This window comes from Humulus lupulus, chromosome 3, assembly GCF_963169125.1.
Source record: "Humulus lupulus chromosome 3, drHumLupu1.1, whole genome shotgun sequence".
NCBI classification, from domain to species: Eukaryota; Viridiplantae; Streptophyta; class Magnoliopsida; order Rosales; family Cannabaceae; genus Humulus; species Humulus lupulus.
In genome coordinates, this window is record NC_084795.1 from 237,610,939 (window position 1) to 237,632,459 (window position 21,521).

At 36.2% G+C, this 21,521-nt stretch overlaps 1 non-coding gene across 1 annotated transcript; it reads left to right on the forward strand.

Moving 5' to 3' along the window:
- The first annotated feature begins 18,420 nt into the window (after positions 1 to 18,420).
- On the forward strand, positions 18,421 to 18,527 carry LOC133828000 (small nucleolar RNA R71). Its single transcript, XR_009890645.1, has one exon. It is a non-coding gene; the product is annotated as a small nucleolar RNA R71 (small nucleolar RNA).
- The last annotated feature ends 2,994 nt before the right edge of the window (positions 18,528 to 21,521 follow it).

The following is a 21,521-nucleotide window of genomic DNA, read 5'->3' on the forward strand; positions in this document are numbered from 1 at the left end:
TCGGTACTGTAAACTATTCGAAATTTCTTGAAAATTTGCAGGATGCACTAAATTGCTACAATATACACGGTCATAAAAAAAATTGCGCCGAAAACTGTTCACGGGTCGAGAACACTTTAAGCCCCACTAGTAAGGCTTAAAGTGAAGCCCCTATAGGAGAATTCTCCTATATATATTGTGTTTGGTAAAATTACTTTTTTTTAATTTTTTAAACACAAAAATGGAAATATTATTTTTACTTTTGTTTCTTTATTTTTAAAAAATAAAAATATGTTTGTTTTTAAAAACAAAAAATAACAAATGTGTTTGATAACTTTATTTTTTTATTTTTTATAACAATATAAAATGAGGTGTTGATTTGAAGAAGAGTTTAAACAAAAAGTCGAAAACGGTTTAAAAAAAATTTGAAAGTGAAAAAATTCTATTTTTAAAATTTAATTAATTTTAATTAAATTTTTTAAAAATAATAAATAAAAATAGAGTTACCAAACGCTGTTTTATGTTTAATTGTTAAATTTTTAATGAATTAAATAAAAAAATTATTTTTTAAGTGTTACCAAACAACTCCATAATGAGCCAGCTAAAGTCGATGATCCTTAAGCAACAAAGCTAGATGTTGGGATGACAAAGAGGATGTTGAATGGGAGGCCAAGAGATCGATAACCCTGCTTATGAAGGAAAGTGGCATACTCATCTATGACTGATAACCCAAATTACAAGGGCATTTGGAAGCGTCAAGAGTCAAGGTATTCCAAATCTTGATTATTTTGAGATTGAGAAATTAACTTGATGATTCTTAATGTTTGTTTTTTTATTTCTCATGATTTTGTGGAGCATCATTCATTGTTTAGTGCTTTCTCAAGAATTTGGTCTTAAGAGATTGCCATGATAACTAATACAACTAAAATTGAGTTGCATTCGGGAGACGTAATCTGTAGATCATGGTGAGTATACGAGGCTCGCTCTCTTTTGCCTATCAGCTACTTAGAGTGCACAGAAATTTCACTAATTGTTGTTGAAGCTCTATTTTGATAATCTTGATGGTAAAATTTTGGAAATCATCAACTCATATAGTTTTGATGTACTGATTATAAATTATAATAATTTTAAAACAAACCATTAATTTTTTTTTATCAGGAATAATTTTATTATTATTCAGAATGAGAAGATAAAATGTACAAACTGGAGAAGGAAAAACCTCTAACCAACATAAACTCTTCGTCTAGCCAAAGAGCATACAAGAATGCTCTCAAAAATTTAGACAAAGAAATTCACATATAGTAATCAAGCATAACTGATTTAGAGAACTACTAGAATAGAAATAAACTAAAGACAATAGAAAAAATAATCTCAAACAATTGCCCCTGATAATACCAATGCTTCAATTTGGAAGGTCATTAAGATACTGCATCATAAAAACAAACCAAAAATAAGAAACTATTAATGAAAATAAGATTGCGAATTCTTTAGGGGGATTATTTATCTTACCAAAGGGCCAACCCTAGTAATAGACCTGAAAAAAAAAATTCTCTAAAATTGAATTGTAAATTGTTTAGAGAAAATTAGAACACAGCACAAACAGGGGGAGGAATTTCCTCCAACAAACAAAATTTGTCATCTAGCACAAGAGCATGCTTAGCCAAAATATGAGTCACAATATTAAACTAACGGCTAATATGAGAAAGACTATCCCTCGGAAAGTTTGCCAATAAGGCTCTAATATCAGCAAAAGTAAAACCTAGTTCATTATTATACTCTGTGTTATTGTTTAAGGTCATAACAAGCGAAAGAGAGTCAGAAGAAACTGTAACAAGTGAAAGGCCAAGCCTTTGAGTCCAGTCCAATCCTACTAGTTGTGCTAGTGCTTTGGATTGAAATGCTGATAAGGCCCCTGCAAATGAGCCAACCAATATTAAAATAGATGGTACAGAAAGAATAAAATTAAAGTAATATTTATATAAAAGTGGTTAGAAAATAAACCCAACCAAAGGGGAGTCCCTTTGGTTAGGTTCCTATTAATAGTAGCTCTCAATTGCATTGTTACTTTCTATTAATTTCAAGAAACTAACTATCTTTAGGACTTTGTCTAAATCAATTGGAAAATTTTTAAAGAACACCAATATACCTTTCAAAGTTTTTGATAGAGCTGCCAAAACTTTTTTATCCGAGGAAAAAATAATTGCTCCAAAGCCAATCATGTTGTTGTGGTTTGAGATTGTAGCATCAACAAACAAAGTAAGAGGATGGTATCTCTGATCTGCTCCTCTTTGATTTGGAGTTCTTTGGTGTAAAGCAATTTGTTTAGTCTGATTTTGTGCATTTCTTATTGTCTCATAATATTGTATTGCCCATTCAATCATCTGGCATGGCTGTCTTACTGGTTGACCATGTATTTTTTTATTCCTTTCAAACCATATTATCCATGCTACAATCAACACTTTCTGTAAAGATTCTTTTTCTAGAATTTCTGAAGCATAAAGTAAGATTTCCTTGAAATAAATTTCTTCTTTACTTTGTGAGAGGAAAGGATAGTCCTCATAATCCCAAACTATTTTGGCAAATGGGCACCAGAAAATGGCATGTGCATTAGAGTCAATCTCAAAACCACAAATTGGACAAACACTATGAGTTGTAATATTTCAACTATGTAGGCTTCTTAAGGTCAGTAAAATTTTGTGGAAACCTCTCCATGCAAAGTGTAAAAATTTTTGTGGAATTTTTAAACCCCAAAAATATTTCCACCATATGGATAACACATCACTTGATGACGAAGGTAAGGATGTATCATTTGATTTAGCTAGATTGAAGCCACTTTTTACAGCGTAATTCCCATTCTTTGTATAGTGCCATAACCACGAATCTGAATGTTCAAAAGGTATTAAAGGTATGGGTAAAATATGTTGAACATCAGGGGTAATGAAAAGTTGTTGAACTAGTGTGATGTTCCACTTCCCTTATGTTTCCAAAAGGTCAGAAACTCTTAAAGGGTCTGATATGTTAGTTAAGCTAGGGAGGAAAGGCAGAGATCTTGGTAACCAATGATCATTAAAAGCTGAGGTATCTCTGCCATTACCTAATCGCCGTCTCAAAACCTTCTGTAGCAAATCTCTTCCCCATAAGATACTTTGCCATGTCAATGAAGGGTAGTGGCCGACTCTAACCTCCAAAATACTTGTATGTTGATAGTATCATACTTTAAGTACTTGAGCCATTAGAGATGAGCCAGGCATCAATAGAAGCCAGGCATGTTTTTGCCAGTAATGCCTGATTGTATTGAATGAAACCTCTAAAGCCTATACCACCTTCTGTTTTTGGTCTACACATCTTATGTCAGACCCGCCAATGGATTTTCTTTTTCCTATTTGTGGAACCCCACCAATATCTAGCTTGCAAACCTTTAATTTCTTGACACAACCCATCTGGAATTCGAAAGCATGACATATAGTATGTTGGCATAGCTTGGATTACCGCTTTTAGAAGGATTTCCTTTCCTGCATGGAGAATGTACTTAATTTAACATATCCAAAAAAAAATGTTGATTAATACAAGTAAATCATTAGCTAATCTTTAAACTATCTTTTACCTGCTTGAGAAAAAAGCTTAAATTTCCAAGCATGTAAACGCATTCATATTTTATCTTTTATTGGGTTGAACAAAGCTCTCTTGTTTCTACCTCCCATCATAGGTAGACCCAAATAAGTCTCTATGGATTTTTTCCTTTGCATGTTTAGATAGGACATGTAGAGATTTCTAATCTCTAATGAGGTATTTGGGAAGGAATATACTAAGGACTTGTTATAATTGATCATCTGTAAAAATTAAAAGCCTTTTATGTAGACTCATTGTGATCTTTAAAATTTTGATATTATATAATAATTAAAATTAGATATCATTAGAAGTTAACCTTATGAAAGAAGATAGAATATACCTGTTGTTGTGAAAATAATATTTTATTTAAATACACAAGTGTACGCAACCACACAAGTAATAGAGTGATAAGTAGATTGTAACGACCCGGATTTTCAAGACTTGATAATGCGGAAATATAAATGTTTTCATTTATCAAAATGTCTCAAAAATCCATAGAAAAAAAAAACTTTTAAAAAAGTCGTATGGCCATACTTAACATTTAGTTACAAACATGCTTTATAAAGATTAGAGTGAGCCTAGTTTAGGAAAATTACACAACATTTCCAAAAATAAAAAGACTTCCCAAAAGGTCGGTCCACATGTACATTTGCAAGGAAGACTCCAGCGCTCGCTGCTCTGCCTTGCCCTTGCACTTACCTACAACATGAAACAACTAGGTAAGCGAAAACGCTTAGTAAGATCAACTTTCAAACAAAGCATATAGAGAAATAGGGATCCGGACCCATCCGAACCCTACACAATCAATTTCAAGAACGCTAAAGCGTCCTGGCAAACTTATGGTCATGTCTGATAACCAAGGATAAATTAATTCATATCTAGATAAAAATCCTGCACTCAGAAAATCCCAGAACAAGCAGATATATTATATCGCAACTAATTCTTATCAATAATTATATCCCTGCACTCAGAAAATCTCAGAGCAAGCAGATATATTATATCACAACTATATATTATCAACAATTATATCCCTACACTCAGAAAATCCCAGAGCAAGTAGATATATTATATCACAACATAATTCGAGACCAACACTCGACAATTTCCAACAATTCATGCGTAACACGCCCTCCAACATAATTGCTAATCTGTAAAAGAGAACCGAGTCCCCACACTAAGATCTAGCCAATAAATACTCTCATCAATGGTAACTATCGTGTTAACTAGGGCATCGCTACTTATACAAGTGTGTAATCCAATTTACACGGTTTTATGGAGACTTCTATGTTAATCAGTGGTGCTGGTGATCAGTTGCCCCTAGGGTGTTCAGCCTCACTCAATCTTGGCAACCCCTAGTATCTCTAGGCACTCTCACTGAATGGCCAATATTCACGGCTGCTATCCGGGAATAACTTATCAGAGCACTTGCTCGGATTCTAACCGTCCAATGATTAAGTAAGCATGAGGGCCCCTAGGTCCCATTTATCTTGGCGCCCCTAGGTTTAACCAGCTTATCCTCATCTCATGGCCACTCGTCGCGGTAATAAACCGGACATAAATAAAATCAAGCAGTGTGACGAGGATCAACCGTCTAGGATATGACGGACTTCTACCGTTCATATTTTCTAAATCAGCACTCACTAGACTAACGTCTCTAAGCAACTTTCTATGACAGCCTATATATGTGCATGTATCCCTATACTAACATACAAGACAATAATCATTTCATGTTGCAGCCATACAATATAAGTTGACTTACTTGGAGTCCTTAGCGCTCAGCAGGTTTTCACCCTCCAACGTTCAGTCCAGTTACGCTTAGCCAATACTGTAGTTATCCATACAGTATACTCGGATTAATTATGGCACTCATAATTCATTATTATTATTTTGGGCAGTTTGGTCATTTTAATAAAAGTCATTTGTAAGGATTTATAATCCTTACTTGGTTTTAAACCTATTAAGGAAAGTCATACAAAAATATTCGAGACTAAACCCTAAGTCTCGGGGAGACCTATCCTAAGGTCTCGATACCTAGGCTCGGGTATCACAATGGTATTTCCCCACAACCCGCTAAAAATCTTATTCTTTCAAGGTATCGCTATTAACCCGCACTTTCGACTAGTCGGTTAAAATATGTAAGATTTTAGCCGGTATTATATCCAGAAAATACAAATAAATTTCTTAATTATTTTTAAAGAAAATAAACTCTTTAAATTTTCCTTTTAGTTTTCTTAAGGTTTTAATATCTAAAAACCGATTTAAGAAAATTGCCTAATTTGTCTTAATTAGGAAAACCGTTATAAATTTCTCATCTTGACTAATTAATTTTCCAAAAGCAATTAATCAATTTTTACTTACTAGAAAAATAATTCATTTAATTATTTTCTCAAAATATAGGGTTTTAAACCCTCTTTTAATTTATTAACTATTAATAAATTAAATCTCATATTTTTAGAAAGAATAAAAACTCTTTAATAAAAATAATTCATTTAAACTCAAAGGGGTAATTTTAATGAAAATATGATTTCAAGACTTACCAATTTATATCTTGAAATAAGCAAAATTTTACTTTTTACCTTATGTTCCAAAAATCTCATTTTTACACTAAGTGTGAAAAGCCTATTTTTCACATTTTTAACTACCTACTTCGTTAGTTCATAACTTGAAATTTACTTACCCAATTGTTACCAAAATTTCCTAATTCCATTTTTGTTATGCCATTTAGGTCTTTGTAAAATCTTAGGTCAAAATGAGCATTTTTTATTGGTGAAATCATTTTCCAACAATGATGTAAAAATGACCTTATTTTCAAGTCCTTATTTTTTCCAAACTTTGACAGTTAATAACTTTCAAACCGTTCAATATTTTCTTACCAAATTTTACAGTGGAATAATAGGTTATGCCAGAAATATGTCCACAAAATTTTAGAAAAAACTGGGTTCATTTGCCCTATACAGTGGCTGTCCAAACTTGGTTCCGAAAATAAGAATACGAAAAAAACTGTTTTTTACCTAAACTTTGAAATAGCATAACTTACTCATTTCTAAACATTTTTTTGTGTTTCAAAAGCTCAATTTTATGTACTCAATCTCAACAACATCACAGTACAATTTAATTTTACAAAACCAATATACAGTGGTTGCTTGACCCCTTGGAAGTCACAGCTTAAAACATGTTTTGTTTTAGGGTATCCTACAAAACCCTTGGGGGTTTTGGTTCCCATTTTCAAAAATCAATACGCATGCATCATAAAAATTATTAAACAACTACCATAACCTTATTACATCACCAACAAGAAACTTTAAGCATTAAATATACAAAATAATGCTTAAAACTAAAAACCCTACAACAAAATCATCAAAAGTAAACTTTTTACCTCTTTGGTGTTCTTGCTTAAGGTTTGGACCTTCCTATTAGCTTTGGCTCCTCCAAAACCTTTCAAAAACCCTAACCAACTTCCCCCAACAACATAGTTAATTAGCTATTTGAAACTCTATGCTTAAAACTTTACAAAAGCCTAGATTAGTGAAGCTTTACCTTAGGGAAAATACTTCCTAGACCAAGACTTAGCCTCCAAGTTTTCATTGGTGTTCTTGAGGTTGAATATTGAGGGACAACTTGAGAGAGTAAAAAAAAAAGATGATAGTGAGAGAGTGAAGTCAGTGGTCGGTTTCTTTGGGGGTTTAGAAGACTTTATGGTATCTAATTTATCTCAAAAACACTCAAGTGTTTTACTCCCACTTGCCCACTTGACTTGACTTACTTAAAATGAGATTTTATCTTTATTAAGTTGGGTTCACACCACTCCAAAATAGCACATGGCCGGCCATCCTTTGCCATATATGTGATCATTAATTTTTTTTTTTTTTTTATAAAGGTTAATAAAGGCTTCATAAGAAGAAAAGTCCAAATTGGCTTTTGACACATTTTTTCACTCTTATTAAGTTTTAATCACCAAACTTAACCTTAATTAATTAAATTTAATGTCTCTCACATTTAATTTAATTAATCCCATGATAAAATTTAACCTAAGGTCCATTCATGGAATAAAATTCCCCATTTCGGCAAAATTAGGCATTTACCACAAAATGCCTTAAAATTTCCATTTTCTTTTAGGTTTATTGTTTTTGACCAAACTTTAACTTTTATGAAAGTATTTTATGCCCAAAATATAATTGCCATGATTTTTCGTTTTATTTTCTGAGATTTTTACCCGATCAGGGTTTTTGTGTCGGTCCAGGACCGAAAGTCTTATCTTGACTTTTAAAATCACAAAATTCATATTTTGGCTAGAAATAACTCATGGAATACTTACAAACAAAATATAATATTATTTAAAATAATATTCTTAACCCGGGGGAAAAATCCCGACCCGAGTCGTTTAAAGGTACCCAAAAACGTAGGACGTTACATAGATCGTCCCCACAAGGATTGCAAAATAGAAAAATAGGCAAAACATATACTAAACAACTTAAAGATATTGACAACTAATGGGTTGTCTATGAGCTAAACAAAATATTACAAAGATAAAAATACTGAAAATAAAACTGAACTAAACAAAGTAATTTGAAAGAAACACGTGGATTGTAAAATGGACTTAAATTATTAATTCCCCCTATGTCAATTATACTGAACAGATTGCGCAAGCAATATTTTAGCAAAACTCCTAGGTTAACAAGAATCCAATAAAAACTCATAAAACTTTCCCAAATTTTATAACATTAATTCTTTTACCTAATTAAACATACTCCTATGTCAAATTAGATTTAAGAATACAAATTCAAAGTTCAATTCTCAAAAGTTGAACAATGCAAATAACACATCCCTATGTTACTTACTAACATAACCTAATATAGATTATGACTTGTGTCATCCAAGTTCTTTCCATTATATTTAATCCTTCCAGAATCAAACATAATTAAACAATCTTGCCATTTCTGGCCAACAACAACAAGAAATTAACAATAAGCACACTTGAATGAACAAGAGAGATTTCACTAAAATAAGATGCGAGAATTTACTACACTATAACATAGGGTTCATCAACAATTCAAGCCACACAAAAATTAGTTCATGGTTGATTTAAAGGGCATTAATCCAAATTCAATACAGCCCATAAGTATTCAGAGTAGAAATCAAACTAGAAAATATAAAATGAAGTATAGAAACAAGAGAAAGAACAAATCAAATCGATGATTGAGCTTCTTTATGCGTTCTCCTCCTCTTCTTCCTTGATTTCTGGTTTTTCTTCCTCTCTCTCTATTGCTCTTCTTTCCCAAAAAATGGCATACCTCCTCAATATGCGGCTGACCCCTTCTCTTTGTACCTCTAGGTTTCCCAGTTTGGCCATCCAAGTACAAAATTGCCCCTCCTTTTGGTATATACATGGGTCTTCTTTTTCTTTCCTTTGACATTTGCTTCTAAAATTGACTCATGCTTTCTGTACTTGCCACCTCAGCCACTATTCCAGCTCACCCTTTAAATTTCCAAGCACGTTTAGATTTTCAAAAGCAGCCTAATCAAAATGCTTCAGCAAAATCTACTTTGCTACCGCAAACCTGCTATTTCAGCAATCAAAATTTAAGTTAGATAGTTTCACAACTTTAGTTTCATTCTTTGTACAAATATCTATCCATGAAACTATTGTTTTCAACCCATTAGCTATTAAAAAAATATAAAAACAACTAAACTTAACTAAGATCATAAAAACACAAAAGTTAGTTACAAAAGCTAAGTATAAACTAACATCACTATCGATTGTTTCACATATATAAGTTCAAAAACGCATGAAATAACTCTTTATCAAAGAGTTATCACACCCCTAAACTTACGTCATTACTCGTCCTCGAGTGATGAATCTAAAAAGATAACAAAATAAAAAACAAAAGACACAAACTAAAGAACAAAAGGAAAAGGAAAATAACAAGGACAAGGACAAGACACAACAAAAGAGGATAAATGTTTTCTTTTCTAATGTTAAAAAGGGGAAGGCTCTCGGGAATTTTATTTCGAATTATAGAAGCTAAATTTCAATCTTACACAAGCTTTAAACCAAATTCTTCAAGCATTAATTTTGCTGCCAAAATATGAGTCAAGTGTTTCACCCTTTAGTGCATGTATAGCTTTTCCTAAACATTTTCAATCACCCAAAATCAAACTAGGCCTTGGTCCTAAAGATTAAATAATGTCTCCATAAGTTGCTTAGTGATTCCTTCTCCACTAATGTAGACAAACACCACACCAAAGATCAATAGGACTTTATCAAGCTTGTAATGATAGGCTAGGTTGAAGGTAGGATAAGAGAGATTAATTCTGGCTCAAATCACCCTAAGCACCTCAATCTTTCTAGGACCTAAATAAATGCACTAATTTCCCCATTGAACACCCCACAACAAAATATAAAATCTTGCCACTAGCCTTTATTACTACATATAAAGACAAAAACTAAAACAAACCTTTCGTTTATTTGAAGAGTTACACCCCCAAACTTATTTACACACATAATTACTTTTTTCTTTCTTTTTCTTTTATGATTTTTTTTTTAACTTTGCTTTAATGCAATGGAGTGCACTCTTTAATCCTATTTTTGAATTTTGTTTTTGTTTTTTTCTTTTTGAATTTTCTATTTTTTTTTTTAGAATGAAAATAAACAACTAGATGGCAAGAGAACAAAAAAATGAGAATACACTCTCCCCCCAAACTTAAAATTCATCATTTTCCCCAATGGTGAAAATAAGAAAATGAAAACTCTCACCCAATTTCCTCTCTCACACTCAACTCCTCTCAACCCCCCCCCCCCCCCCCCCCTCTCCAAATGCAACAACAAATCAATCCTATCAAGATCAGGGTGCTAAAGGGGTCTAGTTAAAGGAACTTATTATATCTAGCTAGGCTAATGAGTGGCTAAGAAAGAAAAGTGACACTTAAGCTCAACGGGGTCAAAATGCATAAAAGGTAGCCTTCAAAGGCTCAAACGATCCAAGGATGGCCTAAATCATGTCATCGGTATGGTGTTGTCTAGGATTTCACCTCAAGGAAAATCACTAAGTAATTCTAGAAACTTAAGCTCTCACAAGAAACTAGCTAGGATGTCAAAAATGTTTAATCAAGCTATGCACACACTAAAAAGAAAAACACTCTCAGCAATCAATTGCTAGCAACATTCATGTCCAAAGAATTTAGTTTAAAACTTAATTAAGAAAAATATTCAACTTCAGCTTAGATTTATTATATTTTTGAAGTTTTGTCAAGATCGTCATCGAGCCCCCTAGTTAAACACAAACAAAAACAAAGATTATCCTCAAAAGAGCAACCAAACAATAGGACAAGGACACTATACACAGCAAGACAAAACAGAATACAAACTAAACAGTAGAATACTAAAAGAAAACAACATGACAAACCAAAACAGAAAATAAGTAAAGAACAAAAGCTAGGTTAAAGATACTCCCCGCGCCTATTCCTCGGAATTGGCATCCGAAGGAATAGAGCCGTCTTGAACAACTAGAGCTACCGCTTCTCCAAAATGGAGCTGGGGAATGCAGGAAAGGCACCAGTAGGCCTGGTGAAGTTCCACTGAAGGGACTTGATTAACACCGCATCCCATTGTTTGGCATATGTCCAGTATGTTTGCTGCTGAGTTTCAAGAGACACCATCCGCCCAAGAATTTCCCGTTGCTGAGCAAGGATGTCTGCGAGTGGGGGAGCAAGTGGGGGTGTGGGCGGAGGCGCGGTGGATGGGCCACCTTCAGATACAGGCGCTCGGCTCTGAACAGGAGTGAGGAAATCAATGTCACGGTGCTCAAAGAGTACATCTTCACTGGAATCATAAGGAACCCCAGCTCTAAGGCACAACTGAGTGATGAGCGATGGAAAGAATAACTTGCCCTTCTTCTTTTTGGCATAACTAAAAATCTGCCTTATGATCAACTTGCCCGCATCGATACTAAGCCCGGCGAAAATACAATACAGCAGAAGCACCCGCTCGTTGGAAACTGTAGTGTCATGTGTGGTAGGCAACAAATGACATTTGAGGAAATGCAACCACACTCCAGCTTCTTGTAGCACAGAAGTGTGCAATGATGTACACACACCGTTGTAAGAAACACACCATTGAGCGTCTGGAGATGCGACAAGCTGCAATGCCTTGTCAAAAAATTTTGGTGTAGGGGCCACTACCATATCATTATAAATAGCACACTCCAAGCTATCCAACCCAAACACAGAGTTAATAGCATCACCAGAAAATGAAACAGCCTTGCCTCTAACGAACACTTCAGAATTCTCATAGGACACCATGTTGGCGTAAAACTCACGCACTAATGGAATGATAGCAGGCTCTGGTTTTTGACAGAAGGTTTCCCAATTGTGCTTCTCAACGACATCACTGATGAAGGATGGCACCTCAACAATAGTAGGCAAAAATCCTTTTTCAGGTAGCAATTTCTTTTTCTTAATGGCTTCATATTTCTCCTTGGCTTGAGCAGAAGCAAATTTCTAAGAGGGTATTGAAGGGACTGGATTTTTCTTGGTCTTTGGGGTCGGTACAGCAATAGGTTTCGGCTTGGGCACATCTTTTGTGATAGTGGTGGTATTTTGTGTCTTGGGTGGTGGTGCGGCTGATGTGGGTTTGGTTGGCTTTTTGGATTTAGGGATGGTTGTTGTTTTGGTTGATGGTTTGGTAGTGCTGGTGGTAGGGTCAATGACAGTGGCTGGTGAAGTCATTGGTGGTGGGGTAGTGGTAATCTATTTGGTTGGTGGTGGGGTAGAGTGTGGGATAGTGGCACTCTTTTTGGTTGGTGGTGGGGTAGAGGGTGGTTTGGATTTCCTTTTCTGAGCTCTTGTTTTAGTGGCCATATTTATCAAAAAGGAACTAGATAGATCACAAATTAGTAGCACAACAACCGAACCAGGCACCCACACACCAAATATAATTGCCTAGCAAAGAACAACACTAGAGAAACAAAGCACTACAACAGCAACGAGAATTACACTATAAACAAGTTGAAAATTGTCCAACAGCTGCCCCCAAAATCAACATTTCACTAGCAACGAACCAAACACCCAACAATATTCACAATACTAGAACAGGGCAAGGAAATTAGTACCCAAATCGGAATGGATAGACTGAGAGAGATGGTGGTGGTTGACACTTGGAGCTAGTGGAGGCGCTCTTGGGCTCGGTCTAAGATGGCAATAGGCACAAGCACGGGCTAAATCGCCCCTTCTGAGTGACACGCACATGGAGTCTCGCCTGGGGTGACGAGGTGATTGGGTGTGTGCGGCCAAGATTGGCGCCTGGGCTCTTGGAACACATGGGTTGATGGGCTGGACGGTGCATGCTGAATCGCACCTTGGAGTGGCCCGCGAATGTCAAGCGCACCTGGGTCCGAGGCTTGCGGTCGCATCTGTTCAAGTCTGGCACCTGGGTCCGAGGCTTGGGGTCGCTCAGCTGTGTTTCTCACAGCTGGGGTCTGGGTAGAGTCAGGGCTCGATGATGAGAGGCTCTCTCTTGGGTGGTTGTGGGCAGAAAGGAACAGAGAGTATGGTGGTGATGGGAGGTAATGGGGAATACGGTTAGGGAAGAAGGGCATTCGGGGTTGTGGGGTTCCTTAAATTTAGGGGTTATTTTATATATATATATATACATATGTATTTATTTATTTTTTCTTTCTTTTTCTTCTCTGAACGAGACCATGCCCCAAACTTGCATGCTCCAAAATTGCCAAAAAATTTTACGAAACCCCTTTTTTTCGGAAATTTTTGCTCCCTGCTTGCTGAAGCAAAAAGTTCGCAAAACCATCAGACCCAAAACTTACTTCCAAAATACCAATTTTTCACCGTTTAACCCCTGAAACACAAGAACAAACGTAACATCACTTCCAAAAATAACACAATCACGTGAAATTAAACTAACAAAACTAAAGAACTTAGAAAAACAACAACTACACACACACACACACACATATATATATATTTCTTATAAATACATAGTATTTTACATTTCTGTCTTTGGGTTGTCTTAAAGATAGTGCCTGAATCACTTGACAACCCAAAACAACAACTACTTTAAGGATCCTCCAAAGTGATAAAGGTATTCTCACAGTCGATGTCACCTCCCCAATAATGTTTCAAGCGCTGCCCATTCACTTTAAACTCCCTTCCGGATTGGTCTTCTTGAACATCAACTGCTCCAAAGGAACAAACTTTCACCACGGTGAATGGACCTAACCAACGGGACTTCAATTTGCCAGGAAACAATTTCAAGCGTGAGTTAAAGAGTAACACTTTCTACCCCTTCTCAAGACTCGAGCTTGAATTTTCTGGTCATGCCACCTCTTAGTTTTCTCCTTATACAGCTTAGCATTTTCATAGGATAAAAACCTCATCTCTTCCAGCTCATTTAATTGTAATTTACGAGCTTCTCCAGCAGCTTGGAGATCCATATTCAACTTCTTAGTGGCCCCATATGCCTTATGCTCCAACTCAATGAGAAAATGGCAAACTTTCCACAAGACCAAACGATACGGTGACATTCCCAAAGGGGTTTTGAAAGTCGTTCTATAGGCCCAAAGAGCATCATCCAATCTCTAATACCAATCTTTTCTACTAGGATTCACCACTTTCTCTAGGATTCCTTTGATCTCTCTATTGGATATTTCCGCTTAACCATTTGTTTGAGGGTGGTAGGTTGTAGCAATCTTGTGTTTCACATTATATTTGGCTAATAAAGCTGCCAAAATCTTGTTCACAAAGTGGGTGCCTTCATCACTTATAAGCGCCCTTGGAGTGCCAAAGCGAGTGAATACATGCTTATGTAAGAACTTCATGACCATCTTAGAATCATTGGTAGGACTTGCCACTACTTCAACCCACTTAGAGACATAGTCAACCGCCACCAAGATATACAAATTTCTGAATGACGGTGGAAATAGCCCCATGAAGTCGATTCCCCAAACATCGAATAATTCCACTTCAAGGATGCAATTCAAAGGCATTTCATTCCTTGCTGAAATATTTCCAACACGTTGGCATCGAAAGTAAATTCATGAGCATCCTTGAAAATAGAAGGCCAATAGTACCCCGATTGAAAAATCTTAGCTGATGTCCTTTGCCCACCATAAGAAGCTGAATGAAAATGCTCTAGTATACTCGAAACTTCATCCTCAGGCACACAACGCCTCATGATTCGATCTGGACATTGCTTGTACAAATAGGGCTCATCCCAATAATAAAATCTCACATCATGAAAGAATTTCTTGAGCTGCTGCCCATTTAAATCAGGTGGTTGTAAACCACTCACCAAATAGTTGACAAAATCAGCTTACCATGGTGTAGTGACTTGGTTCACAACCAACAATTGCTCATCGGGGAATGTCTCTTTAATAAGCCCTTCACCTTGCTTTTCATTACCAGCCTCAAGTCTAGATAAATGGTCAGCCACTTGGTTTTCCATTCCTTTTCTATCTCGAATTTCCAAGTCAAATTCTTGAAGAAGAAGAAGCACCCATCGAGTAAGTCTTCGCTTAGCATCCTTCTTGGTTATTAGATACTTGATTGTCGAATGATCTGTGTAAACCACCACTTTATTCCCCACAAGATAAGCTCTAAACTTATCAAAAGCAAACACCACCGCCATAGGTTCTTTATCGGTAGTGGTATAGTTTAATTGAGCATCGGCTAATGTCTTGCTTGCATAATAAATGGAATGAAACACCTTCTCTTTCACTGCCCAAGCATGGCACCAACAACAAAGTCACTAGCATCGCTCATCAATTCAAAAGGAAGAGACCAATCCGGAGCTACAATGATGGGTGCACTGATAAGAGCTTTCTTCAAAGTCACAAATGCTTCTTGACATTCCTCAGTGAACTCAAATGCTCGATTTTGCTCAAGTAAGGAACAAAGGGGCTTGGAGATCTTTGAAAAATCTTTTATAAACCTCCTATAGAAACCTGCATGCCCCAAAAAGCTTCTAATTCCCTTGACTGAAGTAGATGGTGGCAACTTCTCAATGACTTCAATCTTGGCTTTATCTACCTCAATGCCCTTGTTAGAAATCTGATGACCCAATACAATGCCTTCTTGCACCATAAAATGGCACTTTTCCCAATTAATCACCAAGTGTGTTTCTTTACATCTCTCTAACACTATCTCAAGATTAGCCAAACAAGCAGCAAAAGATTCACCAAACACCGAAAAATCATCCATGAACACCTCAAGAGTTTTCTCCACCATATCTAAAAAAATTGTCGTCATGCAACGTTGAAATGCAGAGGGTGCATTGCATAAACCAAAGAGCATCCTCCTGAAAGCAAATGTCCCATATGGGCAGGTGAACGTAGTTTTTCCTTGATCTTTAAGGGCAACAGAAATTTGATTGTAGCCTGAATACCCATCTAAAAAGCAATAATACTCCTTTCCCGCTAGTCTGTCAAGCATTTGGTCAATAATAGGCAGTGGAAAGTGATATTTTCTTTGCTTTATATAGCTTCCAATAATCCATACAAACACACCAACCCGTCACTGTCCTTGTGGGAATCAACTCATTGTTATCATTAGCTACCACCGTGAATCCCCCTTTCTTGGGAACATATTGAATTGGGCTGACCCACGAACTATTTGAGATTGGGCATATAATACCAGCATCAAGCCACTTAATCACTTCCTTTTTTACCACTTCCTTCATAATGGGATTCAGCCTTCTTTGTTGTTCAACAGAATTCCTACAGGAATCGTCCAGCAAAATCTTATGCATAAAAAGTGAGGGACTTATACCCTTTATATCAGCCATAGTCCAACCAATAGCCTTCTTGTATTTCTTCAACACATCCAGCAGCATATTCTCTTTTTCAACCCCCAACAACGTAGAAATAATCACCGGTAAAGTCTCTTCACACCCCAAATAAGCACACTTCAAATGACTAGGCAAAGGCTTCAATTCCAACTTCGGTGGTTCTTGAATAGATGGTTTGTAAGGCTTGAAATTTCTTTCCAATAACTCATAGGACTCAAAATTCCTTCCAACTTTAGTAAACGGCTGCTTGGATTCCACCCATGTAACTTGGGTTTCTTCCTCTTCACTCGTTTCTTCAAGCTCTTCAAGTGAAATCACTCCCAATCCATCTTTACAAGTTTCTTTTAGCAATTTTTCAGCCACTATAGTATCAATCACACTCAAAGAATAGCATTCCTCAATCTCATCCGAAAGCTTCATAGAGTTGAACACATTAAAGGTCATTTGTTGGTCATTCACTCTCATAGTAAGCTCCCCTTTTTTAACGTCAATCAAAGTCCTTCCGGTGGAAATATATGGTCTTCCCAAAATTATTGGAACATCTCTATCCGCTTCATAATCAAGAATAATGAAATCCGCTGGAAAAATGAATTTATCAACTTGCACAAGTACATCTTCAATCTTGCCTTCTGAGTGTGCCATAGATCGATCCGCTAATTTCAAAGTGACTGTGGTTGGCCTTGCTTCTCCAATTCCCAACTTCTTGAAAATCGACATGGGCATCAAATTGATAATAGCCCCCAAGTCACAAAGTGCTCTACCAACATCTCTACCACCAATAGAACAATGAATTGTAAAGCTGCCCGGGTCTTTCAATTTAGGAGGAATTTTATTCTTCAATATAGCACTACAACCTTCAGTCAAAGCCACCATTTCAAATTCTCCAAGTCTCCTCTTCTTGTTTAAAATATCCTTCAAAAACTTCACATAGTTGGGCATTTGTTCCAAAGCTTCCACCAACGGTATATTGATGTGAAGCTTTTTCAAAACATCTAAAAATCTTCATAATTGACCATCTTGTTGCTGCTTTTGAAATCGCTAAGGAAATGGCGGAGGTGGCTTGCTCATAGGCTTCTCTATTACATTTTGCTGAGGAATTGCTGCAGCAATTGCTTCAGGATCAGCATTTGACATTTTCAAACTCACAACTCTTTCTTCCTTTTCCACACTACTTTGGATTGAAGTGGGCTCGCTTTTGCTCTTAGGATTATCCTCATTCAACTCTAGATTTTTACCACTCCTCAAGGTAACCGCCTTGCAATGCTCTCTACCATCTCTCCTTGGATTCTCGGTATCACTAGGCAAGGTGCCTTAAGGTCTAGTCCTTAGCTCATTAGCTAGCTTCCCCACTTGAATCTCTAGGTCCTCAAGGATGCCGCTTGGCTCTGATTCATAGCATCATTCTTGGCCATATATTCTTTCATTAAACTCTCCAATGAGCTTGATTGAGACACTTGAGGAGGAGGTGGTTGAGCTCTTGGTGGTTGTTGAGAAAACCTCGGTGGATATTTAGGCTTGTTTTGCATTGGTGCTCCGCTTGAACTAGCTCCTTGACCCCCCCCCCCCCCCAATGAGAAATTTGGATGCTGCCTCCACCCCAGAATATAAGAGTTTGAATATGGGTTATTACGGTTGGCATTTTGATTCCCCACATAACAAACCGAAGCAGGATTCGAAGGACAACTCTCAAATGTGTGCCCATCTCCACAATAAACACAAGACACATCAGCAACTTGTCCCATGGTAGCTGGTTGTACCATTCCCCCCAAACTCATGTTCTTGAGAAGGTTAGTCATTGAAGAAACTTGAGCGGTCAAAGTTGTCAATGCATCCACTTCAAGTATACCAGCTACTTTTCGACTTATTGAGGCTCTAGCATTGGACCATTGGTAATTTTTGCTCACAATCCTTTCCAAAATCTCATAGGTTTCATTGTAGGACTTAGAGAGAATAGCCCCATTAGCTGAAGCATCCAACACCATGCGAGTGGAAGAATTGAGCCCTTTATAGAATGTTTCCATTGTATACAATGTGGAATCCCATGGTGTGGGCACTTCCTCAATAACTCTTTGAATCTCTCCCAAGCTTCACAAAAGGATCCATCTTCCAGCTGCTGAAAAGACATGATTTCATTGCGAAACTTGCCATTTTTGGTAGGAGGAAAGTACTTCATCAAAAAAACTTCAACCAACTCATTCCATGTAGTCACCGAGTCGAGAGGAAGGGTGTTGAGCCAAGCTCTAGCTCGATCCCTCAAAGATAAAGGGAACAATTTCAACCTTAGGGCCTCGTCACTCACTACTTGTAGCTTGAAAGAATCGCTCACCTCCAAAAATGAACGAAGATGAAGATGAGGATCCTTAGTAGGCAGCCCACTAAATTGACTCATTGTTTGCAACATTTGGAACATCACAGGCTTTAACTCGAATTGGGGTGCTTGAATTTCAGGCCTAACAATGCCCAGATTAAGCTCATTAAACATGGGGGTAGCATACTCCCTTATGGCTCTCTCTCTTTCATCAGCCATAGCAATCGCGTTAGTGATTTTATTAGCACCCTCGACTCCTTCAACCTCTTCAACCATTTTAAGGCGATTTTGAGCCTGTTGTTCCCTTAACCTTCTTCTAACTGTTAGTTCAATCTCATGGTCAATAGGAGCTAGTTCAATGTCTTCTTGCTCGTTCATAAAATAGATCACCTGAGATAACACAGGAACAAGCAAGCAAGGTCAGAATCAACAAAGAAAAAAAAAAAAATTGCAAGTAATTGATATTACACAAATTTCTAATTCCAATCCCCGGCAAAGGCGCCAAAAACTTGTGAAAATAATATTTGATTTAAATACGCAAGTGTACACAATCACACAAGTAATACAGTGATAAGTAGATTGTCTCCACAGGGATTGCAAAATAGAAAAATAGGCAAAACAATTACTAAACAACTTAAAGATATTGACAATTAATGTGTTGTTTGTGAGCTAAACAAAATATTACAAAGATAAAAATATTGAAAATAAAACTGAACTAAACAAAGTAATTCGAAAGAAACATGTGGATTGTAAAATGAACTTGAATTGTTAATTCCCCCTATGTTAATTATACTGAACAGATTGCGCCAGCAATATTTTAGCGAAACTCCCAGGTTAACAAGAATCCAATAAAAACTCATAAAACTTTCCCAAATTTTATTATATGAATTCTTTTACCTAATTAAACATTTTCCTATGCCAAATCAGATTTAAGAATACAAATTCAAGGTTCAATTCTCAAAAGTTACACAAGGCAAATAACACTTCCCTATGTTACTTACTAACATAACATAATATAGATTATGACTTGTGTCATCCAAGTTCTTTCCATTATATTTAATCCTTCCAGAATCAAACATAATTAAACGATCTTGCCATTTCTGGCCAACAACAACAAGAAATTAACAATAAGCACACTTGAATGAACAAGAGAGATTTCAATCAAATAAGATGCAAGAATTTACTACACTATAACATAGGGTTCATCAACAATTCAAGTCACACAAAAGTTAGTTCATGGCTGATTTAAAGAGCATAATCCAAATTCAATACAGCCCATAAGTATTCAGAGTAGAAATCAAACTAGAAAATATAAAATGAAGTTTAGAAACAAGAGAAAGAACAAATCCAACTGATGATTGAGCTTCTTTATGCGTTCTCCTCCTCTTCTTCCTTCATTTCTGGTTTTTCTTCCTCTCTCTATTGCTCTTCTTTCCCAAAAAAATGGCAGACCCCCTCAATATGCGGCTGACCCCTTCTCTTTGTACATCTAGGTTTCCCAATTTGTCCATCCAAGTACAAAATTGCCTCTCCTTTTGGTATATACATGGGTCTTCTTTTTCTTTCCTTTGACATTTGCTTCTAAAATTGACTCATGCTTTCTGTACTTGCTACCTCAACCACTATTCCAGCTCGCCCTCTGAATTTCCAAGCACATTTAGATTTCCAGAAGCAGCCTGATCAAAATACTTCAGCAAAATCTGCTTTGCTACCGCAAACCTGCTATTTCAGCAATCAAAATTTAACTTAGATAGTTTCACAACTTTAGTTTCATTATGTGTACAAATATCTATCAATGAAACTATTATTTTCAACCCATTAGCTATTAAAAACTACAAAAACAAATAAACTTAACTAAGATCATAAAAACACAAAAGTTAGTTACAAAAGCTAAATATAAACTAACATCACTATCGATTTTTTCACATTTATAAGTTCAAAAGCACATGAAATAACTCTTTATTCAAGAGTTATCACCTGTCCTAAACATCCTGAGTAATGAGAAAAAAATATTATGAATAGCTTGTAAGGATCTTTCAGATGCCTAAACAATAATGAGACTGTCATCCGCAAAAAAAAAAAAGATGAGTAATGGATGGAGCATTATTAGCAATTTTTAATCCCATAATATTATGCCTCTTTCTGCTTGTCCAATTAAAGCTGAAAGATCTTTAGCACAGACCAAAAATAGATATGGTGAAAGAGGTTCCCCTTGTCTCAATCCTCTAGATGGAATAACTTCCCCAAACACTGAACCATTAAGTTGAAATGAATATCGAACTGAAGTAACACATTTCATTAGCTTTTCACCCATTGAATCCTAAATCCCAACTTAAGTAACATTTTCTCAACAAAATTTCATTCAACCTGGTCATAAGCCTTACTCATATCCAGCTTCATCGATGCATAGCACTTTCTCTCTGTCTTCTTTAGTTTTAAGTTATGGAGACATTCATAAGCAATAATTGCATGGTCCGTGATTAGTTGTGGAGACAAAAGTACTTTGGGTAATACTTATGATTGATTTGAGAAATGGTTTTAATCTATTGATTAAGGTCTTTGAGATAAATTTATAGATGACGTTACAAAGACTAATAGGTCAAAAATCTGTTATAGCTACAGGTTCTTTCACTTTTGGGATCAAGGTGACGTTAGTGGAATTAATGATGGACCAATCCTCCTTTTCATTCAAACAATCAGAATTGTTTTTTATACCAATGGGGCTACAATATCCCAGTGTTCTTGGTAGAATAAAGCACTCATACCATCTGGACCTGGACTTTTGTCGGCAGGCATAGTGAAAACAACTTCTGTAATTTCTTCCAACAA